Below are 21,739 nucleotides of genomic sequence, written 5' to 3' on the forward strand. Positions count from 1 at the left end.
ATATTTCATTAAGTGAGGTATACATCAATTTATAGATAAAAAAATTAATTCATCTTACATGAAAAATCTGCTAACTTACATGGTAAGATTTTCTCTGTTGAGAGAGGACTGGCACTAGAGCAAGTTACTGAGGGTGACTAGATCTTTGGAAATAATCGTAAGTGAAATAAATGGAGATATGATGTTTATATCCTTCATGGAGCTTGTACCTCAATATAAATAAATACACAAATAGACATTTATTTATACATGTGCTATTTACATGTTTCTCACTTCATTTGGGCTTTTGCTTAAAAATAAGCATTTCAAAATGTTTTCCCAAATCATCCTATATAAAATAGTCCCATTACCTCACCTTACTTTGGTTTATAGCATCTATGACTATCTAATACTTTATTTTTTGTATGCTTATCTTCTCCCCTCTCATTAGTGTAAGTCCCATGCAAGTAGGGATTGTTTTATTTACTAGCATATCCTAGAATCTATTAAAGTGATTGGAATACAAATGTGCTTAGTAAAAAGCACTTGACTAAATAAATGAAATACTATTTGTCTTCTTGAGCAGAGGTTGCTGTTGAAGGTCAGAATATTGTGCCTTGTCCAAGGGTTGGCTTACAATAAAGAATGACTGAATTTTATTTTAATGCTAAAAAAAAATCCTTGGAGTGTTCAGGAAGATAATATGGCATTTTGTGGAAACTACTTGAGTTCTCACGCCCTAAGATGTCCCTTATCTAATTTGGGCATATTGTATAACCTAATGCAATGTTCAACATTTTCCTCCAAGTTTAGATAAATTGGTTTTCCAAATTATGACCGTCTATAAGTAAAACTATACATACTGCTATTTCTCAGTGCTTTACTCTGCCTCTAAGTGAAACTCCTCCTTGGTGGGATTATCCACATCTGGTCCCTACCCAACCCCACTCCCCCCCACCCCCAGCCAAACAAAACCACCACTTCCAGATCTCAGGAAGCTTGGATAATAGTCCATGATCCAACTTGGATTCTCAAGTTTAATCTCTCTGCTACCCTCTTAGCTGTTTCCAACTTGTATTACGGATCTAATCAATTTCTTAGCTTACATTACTCTCTCTAAATTAAGAGGTTAACTAGATAGGCACAAAGTTCCTTTTCATGTCTTACTCTCTATAATTTTATATGATACATCTCTTGGAACTTCTAATTAGTATATCAGAGGAATAATATATTTCAAACTACTTTTATTTTAAACATCGGCTTCAAAAATAATTTTAACTTTAAAACAGAAGTCATTTGATCATGGATTAAAACCATAAATATTACCTGCTATTAAGAGTCAATGTTTATTTACTTATTGACCCCTTCTAAACAATCATATCATAGCATACCATAGCAAAGCTAAATTAGAATTGATGTTATTTACAAATGGGTTGATCTTCTAATAATTTTTGTTTTCTAAAGTATTTCACAGCATTGCACGATTCAGTACTCTGAATTTCTCTCCCAAACTGGGATCTATTATTATATATACTGTTGTTTTTTTCATTCTACCAGATTTATCCTGTCTGTTGTTAATGTGTTTTCTCTTACAACTAGTACTACCTGCTAATTTTAAAAGGTACAGAGATTTAGGGAAATAAATTATTCAAACACTGGTAACATACTGTATTTCCTTCTAGTCATACAATTATGAAAAACCAACATTATTATCTAAGATCCTATGTATATAAATGAAGTGCTAAATTATATTCTCTTGATCACACATTTTTAAACAATACCAATTATACCTTGTCTCTTTTTGCATCTGTTTTAATATTAAAATCCACATTTTCTCATATTATCAAAGCCTATTTTTAATAGTTTTTATTTTATAACAGTTTTTATTTTTATTTCTAACAGTTTTTATTATCTTTTTCAGTTATCTACTACTGCATAACAGAGGAACTTAAAGCTTATGGCTTAAAACAACTTTTATTATATCTCATTATTCTGTGGTTGACTGGGCTCAGCTGGGAAGCTCTAATGTACTACATCATATTGACTGGGTTCACAGTCATCTGGGGGCTCATTTGGGCTGAACTGTCCAAGGGGGGCTCACTCATACGGCTGACAGTTTACACAAGTTTTCAGGAACACCATTTTTAACTGCAAAGATCTATGCTACATTATAAGACAAATATCTCTAAATGGTGGCACAGCATATGATTTTTATTTTATTTTTTCCTTATCCTTTCCTTAACTTTTAAATGCTGGAAAAATGATTTTTTCTAGGTTAAAGATGATATTTTCTAGGTTTTATCTGTAATATAATATAAATATCTATAATCTAAGTTCTCTTGTGAACATAGATTGCTTTTGTGGCAGGGTATTACTTTATAATTATTATTCATAAAAATGTATTTTTCTAAATCAGATTAGCTTACATGTATCAGTTAAAAAATAAATAGTACAATATTTATAGAGGCAAATCACAGGCATTCTATATGTAGTTTTGAAGATTTGACAGAAAAATTTTAAAGAGTGCTATGTCCTTTAAGTAGCATTAACTTTGTAAAAGTTAAATTTTTAATTCTTATCTTATAATTCACCATAATATTTAAAGCATATTCCTTTTCATTCTCTTTTCTTCTCCATTCCCCTCCATACTCCTAGGTATAGTGTAGGGAAACATTTCAGTAATTTTTTCCCCTAGTTCTTACATTAAAAAAAAAAAGAAGTTAAAAATATCTTTAATAATCTAGTTTAGGGACAGATGGCAATACAAAAATAACAAAGTTTGCCAAAATGATGGCAAAAATGTCACATTTCTCTGAACACTGTCACTGAGCAACAGGAATAAAATTCAAAGCCTCTATGTCCCCTTCCTCAGAACTGAAGAGTGTGGTGGAATAACACTATGAGAATCAGTTAAAATAATATTTTCTCCATTTATTTCATTTTGATTAGTTAAACTAAAAGCCTTAACATACAAATAATTCAAACTCTATCTCAATTGTCTAGTCATTAAAAACCGCAAGGCTGTGTTCTTTTTCCCTCCATGCTAGACAAAATAGGACTTCTTAAATTACTTTACCTTTCAGCTTTCTTTTCTGTAAGATAAGGAATTGCATCCTTGAATGTTTTCCAGCTTTGATCTGATTTTGACTCCAGGGTTGAGAAAATGACAGTAGCTGTGACTGACTTCCTGGGAGGGCTTGGTCCTTACTCTTCATTCTGCTCACATCCCTCTCAACACCCCTCCCCCCACCACAATTTAACAGCATTCTTTGTAAATTTTTATTAAGTTAAACATATTTTTTTCCTTAAGTGATAAATTAGTTCAGTCAGCAGTTGATAGGAGACTTTGAATTTACTAAAATATTATTCTAATACTAGTATTCAATAACTTTAAATATCCAGTGGAAGACTGGATTCTATTCTTGTGATTTTGGTCAGAGTACTTCTAAACACTCCTGTGAGGCAACTATAGGCATCAGAAGAGAGATTTCTTCATTTCTAAATCAGTATCAAACTGGTAGAAACTTCTGGGATTCAAGAAAACACTCTTTTAGCAAAATGATTAGAAACTATATGCTTAAAATGTTTATTTTTTTAAAGCATTGTGCCTTTTTGTTCCTGTTGATGAAGTCTAAATCTCTAAGCTCTTTTCATTCATTGATTCACATGTTCAACAGACATTGTATTAAGCACTAAAATTTATATTAAGTACTAAAATATGGAAGTAAGGCATCCTCATTATATTCATGAATCTTAAAATGTCTTCATATATACTGGACTACATCTTCAGAAAAGATCAATTAGTAACTTACTTGTCTGTTTCTATAATGAGGACAGCTCCAAAACATGCTAATAGATTTACAAAGTCATTAAAAAAAAAAAGGTGTTAGTGGAAAAAGATAGTGATGAGAGCCATTTACCTTGTTCTGAGGAAGTATTTCCTATGTTTAGAGTATCAACAATGAATACAGACAACGTATTCATTGCCTATAAAAATGATCTGGGGAGGGGTTGTGGGTGAAGGCAGAGAGAATTTATGTAGACAAACCTGACAAAGGATCATTTCTTTGAGATCCTGTATTAAATTTCACTTTCTCTATTGAACTAATTGGCTTTGTTGATGAGGTTTACCAGACATGAAAGCTCCATTCCTGCCCTACATCTGTACGTTGTTAAATGGCTTGGCCACTAAAGATGGCTAAGCTATGACACTAGCTACACCTCAGCAAAGTGTATATACATTATTCCTTGCTAGGGCTTCTTCCCCAAATCCCTGTCATATAGACTGAGGCTGGATTAAGTCATAAACATCAAAGATCCCCCACCCCCTCTTTTTTTTTTTTTTTTTTTAATCTATCCCTTAACGTTTAGTTCACAGCTTGCCTTTTGATCCCTTTTCCTTGGGTCCTATGCTGGCTCCAAGTGACCATCCAAAGTTGATGATCTCCCAGAGTGTTTTACAATCTATCACAGAACTTTTTCCAAGGAAGAAATTGCCAATCCAATCACAACATTCCACTGTTGAAGATAATTCATGAAAAGAATGGAACCCTGACTCCCTTTTCTTCCCTTCAAAAGCTCCACCCTAGTGTGAGTATCTTATTGCGTATCCATTAAGCAACCACTCCATATCACTAGCCTCTCTCTGAAGCTGAAGTGATAAGAATGTGGGAAGTAATCTTTACTGAAAAGAGTAAGATTAGGAAATTTTAAAGATTTTGAGAAATCTTAGCCATGGCACTGTTGAACCAAACAGAGGAAATAGAGATACAGAGCACCTAATCAAAAGAAATTCTTGGGTAATAAAAAAGCTGCTGTCAGGCTTTTACAGAAGAGAGACAATCTTAATTCTATATTTGTCCATATCTCTGAGATAAATGTTGCTAAGCAACAAATGATGCTGATTCTCTGTTTTAAAGTCTGAATGATGAACAATTCCTGATAGGAATTGAGGGTACAGGACAATTGTATTTAAAGCTCCAATACACCCCACCTATACAAGAGATACATGGCTATTCCAATTCAGCCAAGAGTCTACACAAATTTGGAAGATGAAGAAATGAAAGAAGTGACTGAATGATTTTTAAAAAGATTTAATCTCTTTAATCTCTTTCAATCTCTGTACAGATTTTCTTTGGCCACATATGCTTAAGGGTTTCACCAGAGAATTAGGGGTGAAGGTTCCTAAGGACCTCGTTGTTGAGAGTAGGCTGTATTTATAGTCATTCTTAACGTAACTGCATAGTAATTTACATATTTTTTCAAGACTTAGTGTATATTTAGTTCATTTCAAGATATTCTTACATTATTTTTCATAAAATCCTAAGTAGAATAACTCTTTACATTTATTAAAGGCAATTAGGAGTTAGTACCTACAAATCCTAAACTCCCAATTTACCCCTCCCCATCCCTTTTCCCCACTGGTAACCATAACTTTGTTTTTTATGCCTGTGAGTCTGTCTCTGTTTTGTAAATAAGTTCATTTATATTCTTTTCTTAAATACCACATATAAGTGATATCATATGGTATTTTCTCTTTCTGGCTTACTTCACTTACTATAAACATTTCGAGGTCCATCTATGTTGCTTCAAATGGCATTATGTTATTATACTACTATATATAAAATAGATAAACAACAAAGTCCTACTGTATAGCACAGGGAACTATATTCAATACCTTGTAATAGCCTATAATGAAAAAGAATATGAAAAGGAATATACATATATTTGTGTATAACTGAATTACTATGCTGTACACCAGAAATTAATACAACATTGTAAATCGACTAAACTTCAATTTAAAAAAAAGGCAATTAGGTGATCTGATAGAAATAAAGGAATTGCTAACATTCAGATGCCCTGAATGGCTAGAGAAGCAGAGCCGTCTGAGAATAGTGTTTCAATACAACTGATTCCTACTGAGTTGTGCAGCAAATGTTTCATAGACCCTGCTATCAGTCGGCCAACTGGAGTAAACATTTTGCAGTAATTTGGACTGTCAGAGAGTTAAAATGTTTATGTACCTCCATTGTCACTGAAAGGATTTCTGGTTCTCTAACCAAAAGTATAAGAGAAGGAATAATAAGTAGCAATAAAAATGATCACCACTCAATCTAATACTAAAAGATACAGATTCAGAATATAGATTTTAAAAAGCCACTTTAATTAAAAATATTAGCTAAGTCAGTGATGAAGCTGAGAACTTAGTGCATCCTAAAATTTACTCTACTTAAGGATTATTTGTTCTCTCCTGATTTCAGATTTACTAGCCACTCTTACTCAATTCTTTTAGACCGATTTCAAATACCACCTCTTTGGTGAAGCTGTCTTTGTCCTCTCTCTGCAAATATACACACCTTCTCCAGCAGTACTCACTGTTCTCCAAGTGTTCTTAGAACACTTTGTACATAACTGTCATAATTTATTATTAGAGTTAGTTGTTACATATTCCTTTCCCACTAGCTGTGAAATTATCTAAGGCATGGATAGCATTTTATTAGTAAGTTTATCCCAGGGCTTAATACAGTGTCTAAAACTAAGCAGTCACTAATTAAATACAGGATTTGGTGGAATGGTGGATATGCAGCCAGTTCCACTAAAAAGTGACCATGGATTACAGTTCAGTAATTAAACAATTATTCCTTTTAGGAAAACTAAGGCACTCTTCATCTACCAGCAAGACACTAAGGATAGTATCAATCCAATCAATCCCAGCAGGCTTTTTTTATAAAAATTGAGAAGCTGATTTAAAAATGTTTATGGAAATACAAGAACTCAGCATATCCAACACAGTCATGAGAAAGGAGACTAAAGCTGGAGAGCTTATAGTGCCTGATTCCAAGACTTAATATAAATGTACAATATTTGAACAGTGTGGTACTGGCATATGGATCAACAACTAGATCAATATGACAGAATAGAGAGCTCAGAAACTGACTTACACTTTCATGCAAGTTTTTGGTTTTTGACAAAGGCTCCAAAGCAATGGATGATAAATAAGTCTTTTCAGCAAATGGTACTAGAAAAAGTAGATATACATATGAAAACAAAAAACTCTGACCCTTACCTAACACCATACACAAAAATTAATTTGAGATGGATCATAGACTTAAATGTTAAAGCTAACATTATACAAATTTTAGAAGGAAATATAACAAAATATATTTGTGACCCAGGGGTAGCCAAAGGTTTCTCAGATAAGACAGAAAAAACAATAACCATAAAACAAAAGATGATATAGCTTAGATTTAATCAAAAGAACAGTTTTGACTACTTACCAAAAGACATCATTAAGAAAATTAACAGGCAAGACACAGAATGTGAAAAAAATATTTAGAAAACCTGTATCTACTAAAGAGCTGGTACCCTTTATTATAGACATAGATATGATCATATCAAGAGTAGGAGGTTTTGTTGGCTGTTGATAGGAACTAACGAAAAACAGTAGGCAGGTTAACCTTGATCAGAGGCAGTTCAGGTTGTTGAGCCCATGCGTAGCCTCTATCCCTGTCACCATGGCCACTTTTCCTATGAGCTCATTGAGCAACCACTGGGATGGCTGGAGAAAGAGGCATCTAGCCAAGAAGCAACTATTGTTGAGAGAGCAAGCCAAGAGTGAAAATTGTCCAGATTGCTTCATTTCCTTCATTGGAATATCAAGGGCTTAAAGGACCCATTTTACAGAGCTCTCCGGGAGTACAGAGACACTTCCCAACCCGTAACAGAAAAGCAGCCAAGCTTGCTGCCACTCAATGGCAGAAGTGAGATACGACACAGAAGACACACAAAAAGCCCATTTTCTGGTCCCAAGTGAGAGTAGGAAGAGACAGCAAGAAAGAAAGGTAAACATGAGATGACTGTATGACAACCTCCCTTCTTCCCCAGCCTCTGACTTAGTTTAAGAGAGAGGAGAATGTGATTTAGAAAAGTGAAGGCAACATGAGGGAGGGAGGACCAGTGTGGCTATCCCCTAATCTCTTATTTAAGACATAGGAAGAGTTTACCTTGTGTAATGCTCTTGAGCCAACTTGGGGCTTGGCTATACTTCCTTGATGTTCTATGAGATAGAAAGAGAGGGGCTCTTAGAGCTTAACTTTCCCAAGCTGCTTTCCAGATTTGAATGGCATGGATGAGTGTTGAGAGCAGAGAGCTTGCCATGGGGCCTGTGGGAAGGGGCACATAGACAGAGGTTTAGGGTTGAGAGCAAGAGGACATGGAAATGCCTCTTGGGTCTGCATCTAGCAGGAAATGAAGTCAGCTAGGGAATCCCTTCAAAATCTGGCTGAGACAAGGGGTGCCAGTTTATGAGTGACCTTACCTACAGACTAGAATCAGAGATTGTTCTAACCAAGACCAGAGGCTAGCCAGGCCCTCTCCACAGCTCTAAAACTTCCTTTTCAACACTGTCTTGGGAATTCCTCACACTCTTCCTAGTTTGGAACACTTGTTTCTTGAATCTCATACTTCTTTGTTTTCACCCCCAATATCTTCTGGAGCATAGAAGTTTCTTGAAAAGGAAGGTTTGGAAGGAAAGTTAAAAAAATTTTTTTTCTTTTTTAAAATTTTTTTTTAATGGGGGGGAGGTAATTTTAGGTTTATTTATTTGCTTTAAAACTTTTTTTTAAACAGAGGTACTGGGAATTGAACCCAGGACTTCATGCATGCTAGGCATGCACTCTTATCACTGAGTTATACCCTCCCCTGGGAAGAAAATTTTTTAAGAATTTGGTTACCTGAAAATGTTTTTATTATATATTTATACCTCAATTAACAATTTTGGTTTATTTCTGAGAACACTGTAGCTAAGTAAAAAATTGTTAAATGAGAAAATAGTTCCATCAATTTTAAGGGGAAAAACTATGATCATTCTTTCCCAATTCAAAATAAACATGATTTTCAGGAAAAAAAATCAATTGAGCAATGAAAATATGTTTATATAACTAAAATACAACATTCTGAAAATAAATAAATACGGTCTGTATGTAAAATGTAGCTAAATGAACATTTACTGTACTTGCCAAAGGAAAAAGAAGAGACTATAGCGGGTGGCGGCTGGTGGAAGGAGGTACAAGGCAGCAATTCTTTGAAAGATAATGGAGAATTAGATAATCAACTTCTGGGCAGGCATTCAATGTCAGAATCAGGTATGCTTGATGATATTTTTGTTTTCTTTGAGACACTGGCAAAATAAAGCTATGCCTAAGAGCACTTTGAAATAAATGAATAAAACACAAAATAACCATAATATATATGCACTGAAGGGTCATAGAAAATCATGTCTCTTCCCCTTTCTTGGCTATTTATTCATATTTAAGAATGAAGCTCTAAAATGCTGACTGGATACTGTCTGTTCAAGGGTGAGATGTGTTGATTGGGGGGTTATGACAATGTGGTGATTGTAGATGATTGTTTAAGGACTTTCAAATTATAGAATCTGTGGTGTTTTCCTTTTAGACTGGTTTGTTTCCCCAGAAAGTACTGCTCCAGTCTTTTACTAAGGAATGCATTTGATGGATGGCACAGGCTTAACTGTCAGTATTCTTGAAGCTAAATATGGGAAGATGGTTGGACTCTCATAGTTTGCTCTGTATAGTTTCAATTAATCAACAATTCTTTAGCATGTGTCTCTTAGTGCAGTAGAATACAATTTCACCAGAAAGCAAATTTCTTTTTTACTACCAGGAAGGTAGATACTAGTGAGAGGTCAGGAAAGACTCAAGATGCCTAACTACCTCTTACACAGACTTTGACACATTCTTTCTACCTTCCAGGGTACCTAATGTTTCTTAATCCTGAATCTTTATGGTTCTATGACACTTATTCTCTTGTGTCATTTGACATCTTTCTGTACAAAAACTTAGATTTCTGCTTTTTTATCTTTGCTGAAATGAGTTACCAATTCATCTGTCAGCTTTCCATCTTCAAAAATTTGTTGACATCTTTCAGTACCATCATCCTCCACTCCTTTTGTCCTTTCTAGTTTACACATTATTATTCCTTTACAATAGTTTTGGAAGCGGTAGGGACAAAAACAAATTCACCTACAATATTTAACCAGAAATTTCCTACTCTTTTTCCAAGACTCAGTACAATTTGCTCACATCAAATGATTTTGAACTAAAATTTTAGTAGATACCAAAGAGTAAATGTGAAAGACTAAAATGGCAAAAAAAAAAAGATGTAAGAAGTATTCCAGGTGAGCTGAAAGTAAAACTTGCCATAATGTGTTATTAGGAGTTTCCTTATTATTAAATGGTACTTACAATTATTAATATATATGAGGAAAGACTTTGGAGTCAAGTGAACCTGGATTCAATTTATAGCTGTGTGACCTAGACAAAGTTGCTGTGGCCTCCTCCTTTATAATGTGAAGACAACGAATGCCTTCCTGATAAGGTTTTTATAAGGACTAGTTTAGAAAATTTCAAGTGCTTAAGCTAATACCTTACTCAAACATGGTGCTTTTTGGTAGTTATTATGTTAAATTTGGCCATCTATCATAATATTTATACTCCTGAAGAGTTCTACATTTTATAGTATATTCTTTTTGTTTTTATATAGGATGTATATAGTGCATGTAGTAGGTACATGCTATATAGTATGAGCATATTATATAGTATATAAGTGAACAATTTGAAGAGGCACTGGTAGAAGAGCAAGAAGAAGGACTGAAATCTGAAGTTTCACTTTTGAAGCCATCTATATCTATTCTACTCTACCTGCCTTCCACATTGTAAAGACATTCCTACTAGTGCTAGCTGCTCAGAGTTGTCCACTGGCTCTCCTGTTGATGCTAAAGGGATTTGATCTATGCAAGAAGGAAAAATAGAGTAAAATTTATAGCTGAGGTAAACTTCTGAGTGTCACGAACTGTTGAAGTTATGAACTGACCCTTCACTTGGCTTCTTGCATTGACTCTATTCTCTTCTTCTTTACAATCTTCTTTGGGCTTTTAGCTCAAGTCTATCTTAAGAACTACAGGCAGACTTCAGTCAGGGTCCTTGACCAGAAATGAAATGTGTAGTATCATGTTCAGATATTTGCATGAGGTCCTTAAGGATGTCAAACCCAGCAAAGAAATCCTAGAACAATGCATGCCCTGGACCTTCATTCAAATAAAATATGCTTAAGTTCTAAATCTAAAACTTGAACAGCAAAAATGAAAATTATAAATATTAAATCTACATTTTAATCATTATCAAAGCCAGTAAAATTTCCTTTAACCCAGGGAATATAACTCTAGTATCTATCTGTCTGTCTACCTATCTATCTATTGATACCATCATGGAGTTCTTAAAATAATTTTCTTTCTCAAAACACTTTTAAAAAAATTCTAAGTTGAGCATGGAAACAAACAGGATCAAAATGTTAGAATAATTTTTCAAATAATTTGTACTGGAAATTTTAGTTGGAGTTAAAGAGAAGAGCTCTCTCTGCACGTGCATAAACCTATACATAACTAAATAATACTGCATGTAAATGCAAACACATTTTATTTTAACAGCTTTCAATAATTTAATTCATTCATACTTTTTCTTTTGAAATCCATTAATATCTAGATTTATAACCTGAAAACTTCCTCTTTGGGCATAGGGAAACATTCCTTTGTCTATTTGAAGACAAGAGGACAGATTTTTCACTTCGTTTTTAATAATATACTCTGTCTTCTCAGTTATTTGCTAGGAGAAAATGATTAAAAAGCAGTTACATACGAGAGAGCCTTTAAAGACTTCAAGGAAAGCGATCAGGTTTGAGACTGTGTTTACTATTTTTTTATGTCAGAAATAGATTGAAGGCAGGGTTGTTTTTTTTAGAACAATAAACTATAATTTTTAAAATTTCAAATGTGAAAACTAAGCTGTTGTCCTGTAGATTTTGGGACCCAATCTAATCATGTGAGTCCTTCAAATTCAGAGACTCTTTCCTGTCCTGGCTATGATGAGAAAGGTACAACAGACAGAAGGATCAGTGAGGTGCAACATGAGGGCCTGACCCACCATTGCTGGCTTTGGGGATGGAGAAAGGGGAGCACAAGCCAAAGAGTGCGGTGACCTCTACCAACTGGAAAAGGCAAAGAAAGGAACTCTTCTCTAGAACCTCCAGAAAGGAGCACAGCACTGTCCACATCTTGGTTTTAGCCCAGTGAGACACAGGCTTCTGTTCGATTTCTGATGACAGAACTGTAAGATAATAAATTTTTGTTGTTTTATGTCATTATATGGAGAGTAATATGTTATGGCAGCAATAGAAAACTAACACACAATCTTTAATATATTTAATAATCTATGCATTTCTTTAATGTTCCAACTGTATTAAAATATAAATTATCTTGATGAAAATATTTTCCATAAGAGAAAGAGTAAGCAATTAAAATTTTTCAGCATTTTAGATGAAGGTTCTAAAACTCAAAAGAAATTTCCAGTTATAAGCTAAATAAGTTCTGAGGATGCAGTTTCAGAATGGTGACTATAGTTAACAATACAGTATTGTGTATTTGAAAGTTGCTAAGAAAGTTGATCTTAAAAGTTTTCATCATAAGAGAAAGAATTTGTAACTGTGAAGTGACGGATGTTAACTAAACTTACTGTGGTAATCATTTCACTATATATATGTATATATACATACACACACATACATGTATAAAATCATTATATTGTATATGTTAAACTAATACAATGGTATCTCTCAATAAAACTGAAAAATATTAAAAATTCAAAAGAAAGTACTTTCATAATACTAAACAATTAGTCTCATATAAATTTTTAAAGTAATATGTAATATATCTTGTCACAAAGGAACTACTAAGTTAACATCTTTTTCTAGATCTCAGAGTCTATACTAGTCACAGCTAAAGTGACTGAAGTGATGAAATATTCTTAACAAAGCTTTAAAGTGATCCAATTTGTGATATGTACTAAGCACATTTCAATTACTGGACTTTTGTGTATGAATAAAACCAAGTATCAAGATTCACAAACAAATGTTGAAGAAAACACATCAACATCTGGAAATTAAAATCATGGGAAGAGATGGTGTAATGACAACAAAGTGATGAAAGATTAATCTGGCAATGTTTGCTTCCTGGAAGCTAAAGGCAATTTTCCTATAAAGGGAGAAATATTTTGAATTAAATACAAAAACAGAACAGAATAAAATCAAAAAACTAACATACTCAAAATGAAACTCCTGTAACTGAATAAACTGAATATTTTCTATCATAACATGGTATTTGTTAACATATTTAATTGGAACTCCAGAATAAGGCACCAAGCATGTTTAAACCTCCAGTGTGTAGAGCACTCTGTTAGGTATTGTGGTTGATTCAGAAAATCCAGTCTCTGATATTAGGGAGTTTAAATACTCTCTGGGGAGTCAAGATAAGTGCAAGTGAAATGACACAGAATTACTACATGGCAATTATTAAGAAGTGCACAATATCAAAATGATGTAGAAGTCAGAGAAGACAAGAAGTGGGCAGACATACCTAGAAGTAACTTGGATTGCCAGGTGCATGATGCAAATGAGCATGTGCCAAGAAAGCCACTTTCAGAGAAAAAATATACATCCCCTACCAGCCCTCCAAGATGACTTAAATTTCCACCATTAATCCCACCCACTAGCTATTCTTTTAACCAGAAAATATTTCTTGAATACCACACACCAAGTTGCATGGACCCATGCACCAGTACAAGTATTTTCCTTTCTTCCTCCTTTCCTTAAGCTTTGCGCCATTTTAAACAGGATTGTACTCTGGAAAAGATAACATAAAAAATCATTAACAGATGCTAACATGCAATTTTGACCTGCATCTTCCTCTCCTCCCTCAACCTTAACTTCACTGAAGAATAGCATGTTCCAAATATCTGCTGTCTACACTATTGCCTGAGCAATACTCTAAAATCATAATCCTCATATCATCTTATTTATATTTATTATTCACTGATCAGTTCTTCAGAGTCCTAAAAGAATAGCTGAAGTAAAACTAAGAAAAGTTTAGACAGAGATGGGGAGTTCAGGAAATGACTAGAGCTTGATCGCTTTTATGATTCTGGTAAAAGACTCAAATTAGAGGTAACAGGTAGTAGTACAATTGAGAATGAGTGGATGAATACATTACAAAAAGGTATTATTTTCTGTGAAGAAAGATAAGGGGTCAGAATTTGATATGAGCATGACTGATCTACAGACAATTATTGAGAGTTTGGAACTTAAGGCAACATTTAGCAATCAAGCCATACAAGGTTGGTAATTCATACTGTGAGAATGGAGGAGCTTCTGAAAAGAATAAATGTTAAGGGAGAAGAGCAAAGGATAAGAAATTAATTCCTGAATATTCCTAAGTAATGGTAGAGGAAAAAAAAAGGAATCAGAGAAAGAGCATTAAAGGGAGAAATAATAGAAGAAATGAATGCTATAAAATTTGTATTAGGGCTTTAAAAAATTTCTATTTTATTTGCAGTCAGAGAGCTTGTGTATGAGGCAATGTAACTAAAATAAAGTGTTCTGTGAAATTCCTCCTGATTCTCCTTTGGGTCAGCTAGGTTTTGATATTAAGCAGGCTAAATGGTTCCAATTCTTCTTTTCTGGGAATTAAATAAACCAGAGCAGCATTTTGGACTGTTTATAAAAGAAGAAAATGAGCTGCCAAGACACAGTTAATAATATTGTGTATCTTTAAATTTGTCATGTAGAAACTTTTAACAAGCCTTAGCATGACATTTTATTTTTGCATACCCCAGCCAAATAACTTCCCAAATTTCTTATTCTTAAAATGGCTCATTAGTATAAGCTGGTAGCCAAACTACAGCAATAGCTGAGAAACTGCTTATTCAGCCACAAACTGAGTTGCTTTAAGTGATTTTACTTACTGACTCATTAAAATGAACTATGATAATCCAATTTTTTAAATTTATGTTGAAGTAGCTAAAGGCTAAAGGTGTTTTAATTTATTGACATGAATTTATATAGAACTTGACTATGAAAAAAAATCATTTGGGGATGTTATCCAAGAACATAGACCTGCAAAAAGAGACAGGAATCAAGGAATGAAAAAGCAAAAGTTTATATGTCCTGCAACTCTAAATTCCCATTATCAAAATGTTTCAGAGGCTGTTGTGCCCATACACTGTCATCCTCTTGTCCATTGCTCATTGCTATTGATCATTCTCCTCCTTTCTGCTGACTAGGGATGGACCAACATTGGGTTCTAGGTAGCCATTACCAATTGATCTGAGCTAGCATGCTATTTAAAAACAAATTGCCATCCCTAAGACATTCAAAAGTTATCCAGGAAAAGAGTATGAAAGGGATTAATTTAATGTACCTTCAGAATAATATCTGAGCATAGTTCCATGAATCCATAATCAAGAAGAATGGCATGTTATTATCCTATCTATCTATCTATCTATCTATCTATCATCTAGTCATCCATCTGTTCTTCCATCAGTTTATCTACTTTTTTCTTGCATCTCCTCCTAGCATAGGCTCCTGTGAGCTATTGCTTTAGAAAGAACTTAAAAGTGTTATTTTGAATTTTACTTGAATTATTAATTATATTATATAAACCCTTTTTAGATGTGAAGAATACCTAATTACACTTATGATGGTCTTATATTGGCTTTATCATGTTTTTTTTTCAAATGTCTGCTTTATTTCTTCTAATCTGTAGCATCCTCTAGAGCCAACTCTTTCAACTCATAAGAAATAGGGAAAGCACAGCTGCCACGTATGTACTTGGATGTACCTGGGGTGTTCCAAGCATGTGATTTGCAGTGGCAGGAGCTAGGAATACAATAGGTAAGTCACTTAAAAATATGTTGTGAGAGCAAAGCTGAAAGATCACTTACTCTTCTTAGGGGAGAAAGAAAATCTTCACAGAAAAGGTGATATTTTCCAGAGAAATAAGGTTAGAGGTTCTTCAGCAGAGGAAAGAAAGGGTTTGGCATTTTACAAAGGTTTTCAGAGGACCCATGGGATACAGAGGTAGATAATGAAGTCAACATCAGATGTTAGACCCGATGTGAAATGATTTTGGGTGCCAAGATAAAGTGTTTGGATTTTTATGCAGTAAATGAGTCAGTAGAGGTTTCTTAAACTGAGCATTTAAGTACATGATCAGATTTGGAGTAGAGGTGAGCATAATCTTACTCTTTTAGCAGTTTAGGTTTTTCTTACTTTTCTTTTTTATTATTATCCAAAAAGATTGTTTGAAATTATAAATACAGATAGGTAAAATCATAGAAAATAAAAATCAACTACAATTCTACTCAGCTGATTCATACAATTGTTTACTCATATTTAGTCTGCTATTTTCATAAAAACAGTTCATTGTATGGACGCACATTTGGACAAGTGCTAATTTTCTGAAACTTGTGTGTCCTTCATGGAACTAACACCTACTACATAGTAGAGATGTTTTAAGGGTTAAATGACATAGTGTATAAAGAGCTGTTCCTAGTCTGTCATACCAGAGTACTGTGGGCATTGTGCTAAAAAGTGACTATTGAGGGCAAAAGGGATAAACTCAACACTTTGGTTGCATGTTTGCACTACACTGGAATTCCACTCTAGTCACACTGAAATTACTTGGATTAATTTGCATACGTGAAGAGAGAAAGATAAATAATGTAAACAATATATGCTGTTCTACTTTTCATTCCACCCATTGGGCACATGAAAGAGTGACTATAATTTGAATTTTCTCTTTCTTAGTCAGGCTATTTTCTCATGCCTCCCACAGCATGAGGCTTTGGGGATCAACTGTTTAAATATACGTACTCTTTCAGATGTTATTGCAATTATTCATTCACATATCTGTTTTTACACTATGAAGTAAATCTGATAAGAATATTAGTCGTCATGATTAGCATGTAGTCAGTGTTCAATATATCACAACTACTATTATTATACAAATAAATATTTATTTAAAAAAAGAAACAAGTGGTCACCAATAAACTGGCAACATGTAATGAGAAAAAACAGCCTGGTGGAGTAAACAAATTTCATAGTCAGATACATCTAGTTCAAATCCTGAATTTTCCATTAGCTCTTTCCTTGGATATTTGACTCAACCTCTCTAAATCTCAATCCTATCATTTCAAAACTAGAAATTATAACATGATCCCTTTAGATGTGAGGATTAACATTGGACTCTAGAATAGTTTCTGTCAATAAATGATAATTATCATTACCTAAATAAATCTTTTCTTAGTTTAAACACATTTAGCAAACAAGTTTCCGAATAATAAATATAGGTATTATAGATGGAAAAAATAAAATTACTTAAATTCTATCTAATCACCTAGCTTTCTGAAGTATGTAAACTTAAAGGACCTATGGCCCATGACAAATTTTTTACTAAGTGGATTTTCCGTACTATTACGGCCAGGCTATCTAAGGTCTCAAGTATGCTCAAATGCACAAACACTAATGTACCTTCAATGAAGGGCTTTATGAGAATACAAGGAAATGCTAGTAGCACAGTTCTTAATGTTAGCAAAAGCACAGTCAACCCAAGTTCTAGATCTTCTGAGACTGGGGAATGCAGTAGATTCTACAGATAAGTGATTCAGTGTCTGCCTGTTTAGCAACTGTGACTTCATTGATTCAACTTTTCTATTTTCACCAAACATTTAATTTGGAAACTACTCAAACCACCACAGAGGTGCTTGGGTTCCCTCTTGCTGAGTCATTTTAAAGTTATCTCTGGCTCCTGTTCATCCCTGATCCTATCCATATTAGACAGGAGCAATGGTGACTATAAAGCAAAAAAAAAAAAATCTATCTTTGAAATGTATCTGCATGCTTGCAGGCATTAAAGACTACCTCTGCTGTCCATCTATGTCCTAGCTCTAAACTACATGAGAGTCTCAAGAGTGTTTTTTGTTTTTTTTTTTTTTCCTTTTCTTCTTAAAGACCTAAGTAGGGACTGCCTGCTCTGTTCACACTTGCCTCTGCATGGAAACTCGAGCCTAAGTTTTTGTGTCTCAACATTCCACCTCTGCCTCAAGGTAGCAAGTAAAATGTTGTCTGCCTCACAGAATCTGTCCTCTGAGCTACGCTTCAATCATCTTTGGCTATTTAACATCTTCAAAGACCTTCTTCTCAATGAGTTTTCCTAGATATGATCCCACTCATATAAGCCAACTTAGAAGGAAGAAAACTAGGAAGAAAACTAACGACAAAGAAATAATGATCAAAAGAAAACACATCACAAAGAAGAGAGCACTATGCTGTCCTCAGAGAACATATTTTACAGAATCGTAATATCTTTATTCCAGTCTCTGAAATCTCCACAACCTGTCACAGTTACCCTGGTATATGCTGACCCTAGGGACAGCCATTCCAGGAAGGCAGTATCCTAGAAGACATGGCCTTCATGGTAATTAATGTCCTTTCTTTATTTTTAGTAATTCTCTTTCAAGAACTTAGTTTTCCAGTCTAGCTGATAATCAATTGTTAACTCTTTCATAGGTCTTTACCCTTATGCAATTCTTCAGTTTTTCATTGTTCTTGGTGTTCGATTTTATTTGGGAAGAAATCTAATCACTTTGTGGATACCTGGAAGAAGAGTGCTTCTAAGCAGAGAGAATGGGAAGTTCAAAGGCCCTGGGGTGGGAGCTCAGCCAGAAAGCTGATTGAGATGGAGTGAAAAGGGCAGAGTGGTTAGAGGCAGGAGATTAATCCAGGAGAAGGATCATGTAGGACTGTTTAAAGCATATTAATCAGACATTTTGTTTTTGCAGATTTTTTGAAAGAGGATGCAAAACTCAAAAAACATGAAAAAAATCCCTATGTTCCCTCCTGTTGAGCAATTTTATCAGTTCCAATCTGTCTTTGATTAATGTCAGACTCCAGAAAAACATGTTGCTTTGAGAAAAATTTTTCTTGGATTATAAGGCATTGGGAATGTATTTAAATGTTTAAAAAGTATATATCAGTAGGTTTTATTTAATTTCATATAACAGGAAATCCAATCCAAAAGGTTTAAGAACAAAAGGAAAATAATTCTTTCAAGTATCTGAAAAATCCAGTTATTGGCTTCTACTGCGTCTTGACTGGGGACCAAATGATGTCACCTATACCCAGATTCTTTGTTTGATTCTGTTCAATCATCATGCTTTCTACTGTCAGATTCCCATGCCTTCTCTTTGGAGGTGGTTGCTGCTCTAAAACCAGACTTACATTGTGTCTCAATCAAATCCAACAGAAAAAGAGCAAGAGATTTTGAGAAGTTCCAGCATCTTACTAATTCTGTCACATACAAATTCCTAAACTTAATGGTGATAGCCCAGGGGATGAAATACACTTATTTCTTTCAGTGTGCATCACTTTCTTCCCTCTAGTAGAGCATCCCTGAATGAATCCCCAGATGGCAGTACTAGAAATAGGGTGAACTGATGTCAGACAGCTAACCAACACAACCAGGGAAATGTCCATTCATCTGCCTACCCCATCTTCTCATCCAATCACCTTCAAAAATATCTCTATTGACATAATCAACTTATGTTATGTCCCAATGAAAACACACTCTCCTCTACTTTCCCAAAGTCTTACTCATTTACAGAATACAGCTCAAAGTCCAAAGCATCTGTTCAGTGAACAGTCCTCTCAGTCAGACAGCTCTCTAACTCCCCTTGACCCAGAGCACTAATGCTAAATAACAAGTTTAATAAATCCTCAAACATCATTTTTTTTCTAGGCTGCTGTTGGGGAAGGGAAAAAACACAAAGCAGTTGCCAGTACATAACTCACATTGTATCTTGTGTGAAGAATAAGGCAAGGACCCCTTATTCACTTTCAGAAGTGAAATGTAGTTCCTTGGTCAACCAGTCTGGTGGTCTTAACTCTGCTCTCTGGAAGGATCTTTCCTCCACTGTCGAGAAGAAAATGGTTAATCACAGATTAACAGACTACTTTTTCCCTAGTGGGGATAACAAGGAAGAATGACTTTCACCAGATCTCCTTGCACACAGGAATTACCTAACTACACAAGGTTTTGGTAGGATATTTTTGACCCATCTGTTTTTCTTACTGTAGGCAATAAGATTTTTTGGATTTTACCTATATGTGGTATTTGCTTGTATCTTTTGAATTATTAGTAAAGTTTGGTGTAAGGTAAGATCTACAATTTGTGTGGGTCTGCTTTGACAATCCAATCTATTGAGTTAACACAATTGTTTTCCATGACTGTATCTGAGATGACTCCTGTAATTCTTTATCAGTGCACTTTGTTTAACTTCAGTTGCTGGAGCCTGAGGATTATTTCAAGGTTTGAGCAGCTCTTGCCTCTTATTTGTAAGACTTGGGTTTTCTCTAATAGCAAAACTTATTTAAACTCTTGATATACTTTTAATCTATTTCCATTCACTCTATATCATGGAGTAGTAAACAGAAATATCAATAAGTATCAATCTTTAAGTCTGGAAAACACCTTTGGATATTGTGTCTTCTAGAAATTTATCATGGCCCCTTGAATTTTATCCCCCTAAAAATATGTTTAAGTTTAAATTCTTGGTACCTCAGAATGTGACCTTATTTGCAAATACAGTTGTTGCAGACATAATGAATTAAGATGAGATTATATTAGAGTGCGACCTTAATCCAATATTATAGATTAAGAAGAGAATACACACACACAGAGACAGAGACAGAGAGAGAGAGAGAGAAATGCCATGTGAATGGAGGCAGAGATTAAAGTGATACATCCACAAGCCAAAGAACATAAAAAGGATTGCCAACAACTGCCAGAAGCTAGGAGGAAGTTATGAAACAGATCTTCCCTCAGTGCTTCCAGAGGAATCAACACTGACAACACCTTCATTTCAAATTTCTAGTCTCTGGAACGGTGAGACAATACATTTCTGTTGTTTTAAGTCATTCAAGTTTGTGGTATCTTGTTACAGTAGCCTCAGGAAACTAATACAGCCACCATGCACTGCCAATCTCTTTAGCCCTAAGCTGAATGTTCTTTTTCTTAGTATCTGTGCACCTTCTCAACAGGAGTAATTTGTACTCTTCTCAGCCCATGTCTGCTTAAATGGAAGAATGTGAATGGGACCTGAGATACTGGATTATATCTTCTCATCTACCACCTTGCTAACTCTCCCACCTCTGATTTTGCTTGAATCAGTGCTAGTTTGAGGCAGAGAATTTGGCTTGCTAACCCTTGCCAATCTTGCTACTGTAGTAGCAGCTATCTCAGACTTCAGATTGCAAATAGAAAGGATGCTATACTAAAACAATACACTGATTTGTCTGCCGACAGAATGGATCCACCTTAAAACTTCCTCATTCTTGTTTGACCTTTGTAAAGTCTCTAACAAGTCAAATTTTTCAAAACAATGTCTCTCATCCTGTTGTTTTGTTCAGCACAAGGCACTCAGAACAGTTTAACCAGTCATCTTACACTTAAAACTTCTAACTTCCAAGACTTGGATCGAGTGGCCCACACTGCCCTTTATGAAGAGACCTCCTGAGCTTGGCCAGACTATATACAATCTAGTCCATGTTCAAAAGTTGGCACAACCACTCAGCTATGGCTCAAATGGCTTCCACTTTGGGTCTCCAACAATATCACTGTGACCCAATTTCCTGCCCCAGTGACCTACCTACTCTATCCTGGTTCCATTCTTACATAAGACCTCTCTTTATAGTGGTAAGATGACTGCCACAAATACAAACTTACACTCTGTCTCATTTTAAGACAATGAAGTGTTAGCAAAATCATGGGTCATTTCACTGGTTTTGGTCAAGTTCCCAT

At 34.6% G+C, this 21,739-nt stretch overlaps 1 protein-coding gene and 1 long non-coding RNA gene across 3 annotated transcripts in view; both read right to left on the minus strand.

Moving 5' to 3' along the window:
* The window catches only part of LOC140700222 (uncharacterized), a 125,943-nt gene extending 121,505 nt beyond the window's left edge, over positions 1–4,438 (minus strand). For both annotated transcript variants that reach the window (XR_012078554.1, XR_012078555.1), the window contains exon 1: positions 4,363–4,438. This is a non-coding gene — a long non-coding RNA (uncharacterized lncRNA). The remainder of the gene's footprint in view (positions 1–4,362) is intronic.
* Positions 4,439–8,994: 4,556 nt separating this feature from the next.
* TMTC3 (transmembrane O-mannosyltransferase targeting cadherins 3) overlaps positions 8,995–21,739 on the minus strand; it is a 67,273-nt gene continuing 54,528 nt past the window's right edge. The window contains exons 16-19 of the transcript XR_012078556.1: positions 19,732–19,852; positions 13,640–13,728; positions 11,976–12,158; positions 8,995–9,059 (exon numbers count right to left, since the gene is read on the minus strand). The gene's annotated coding sequence lies outside the window, so the exon portion shown is untranslated. The remainder of the gene's footprint in view (positions 9,060–11,975; positions 12,159–13,639; positions 13,729–19,731; positions 19,853–21,739) is intronic.

This window comes from Vicugna pacos, chromosome 12 (assembly GCF_048564905.1).
Source record: "Vicugna pacos chromosome 12, VicPac4, whole genome shotgun sequence".
Taxonomy (NCBI): domain Eukaryota; kingdom Metazoa; phylum Chordata; class Mammalia; order Artiodactyla; family Camelidae; genus Vicugna; species Vicugna pacos.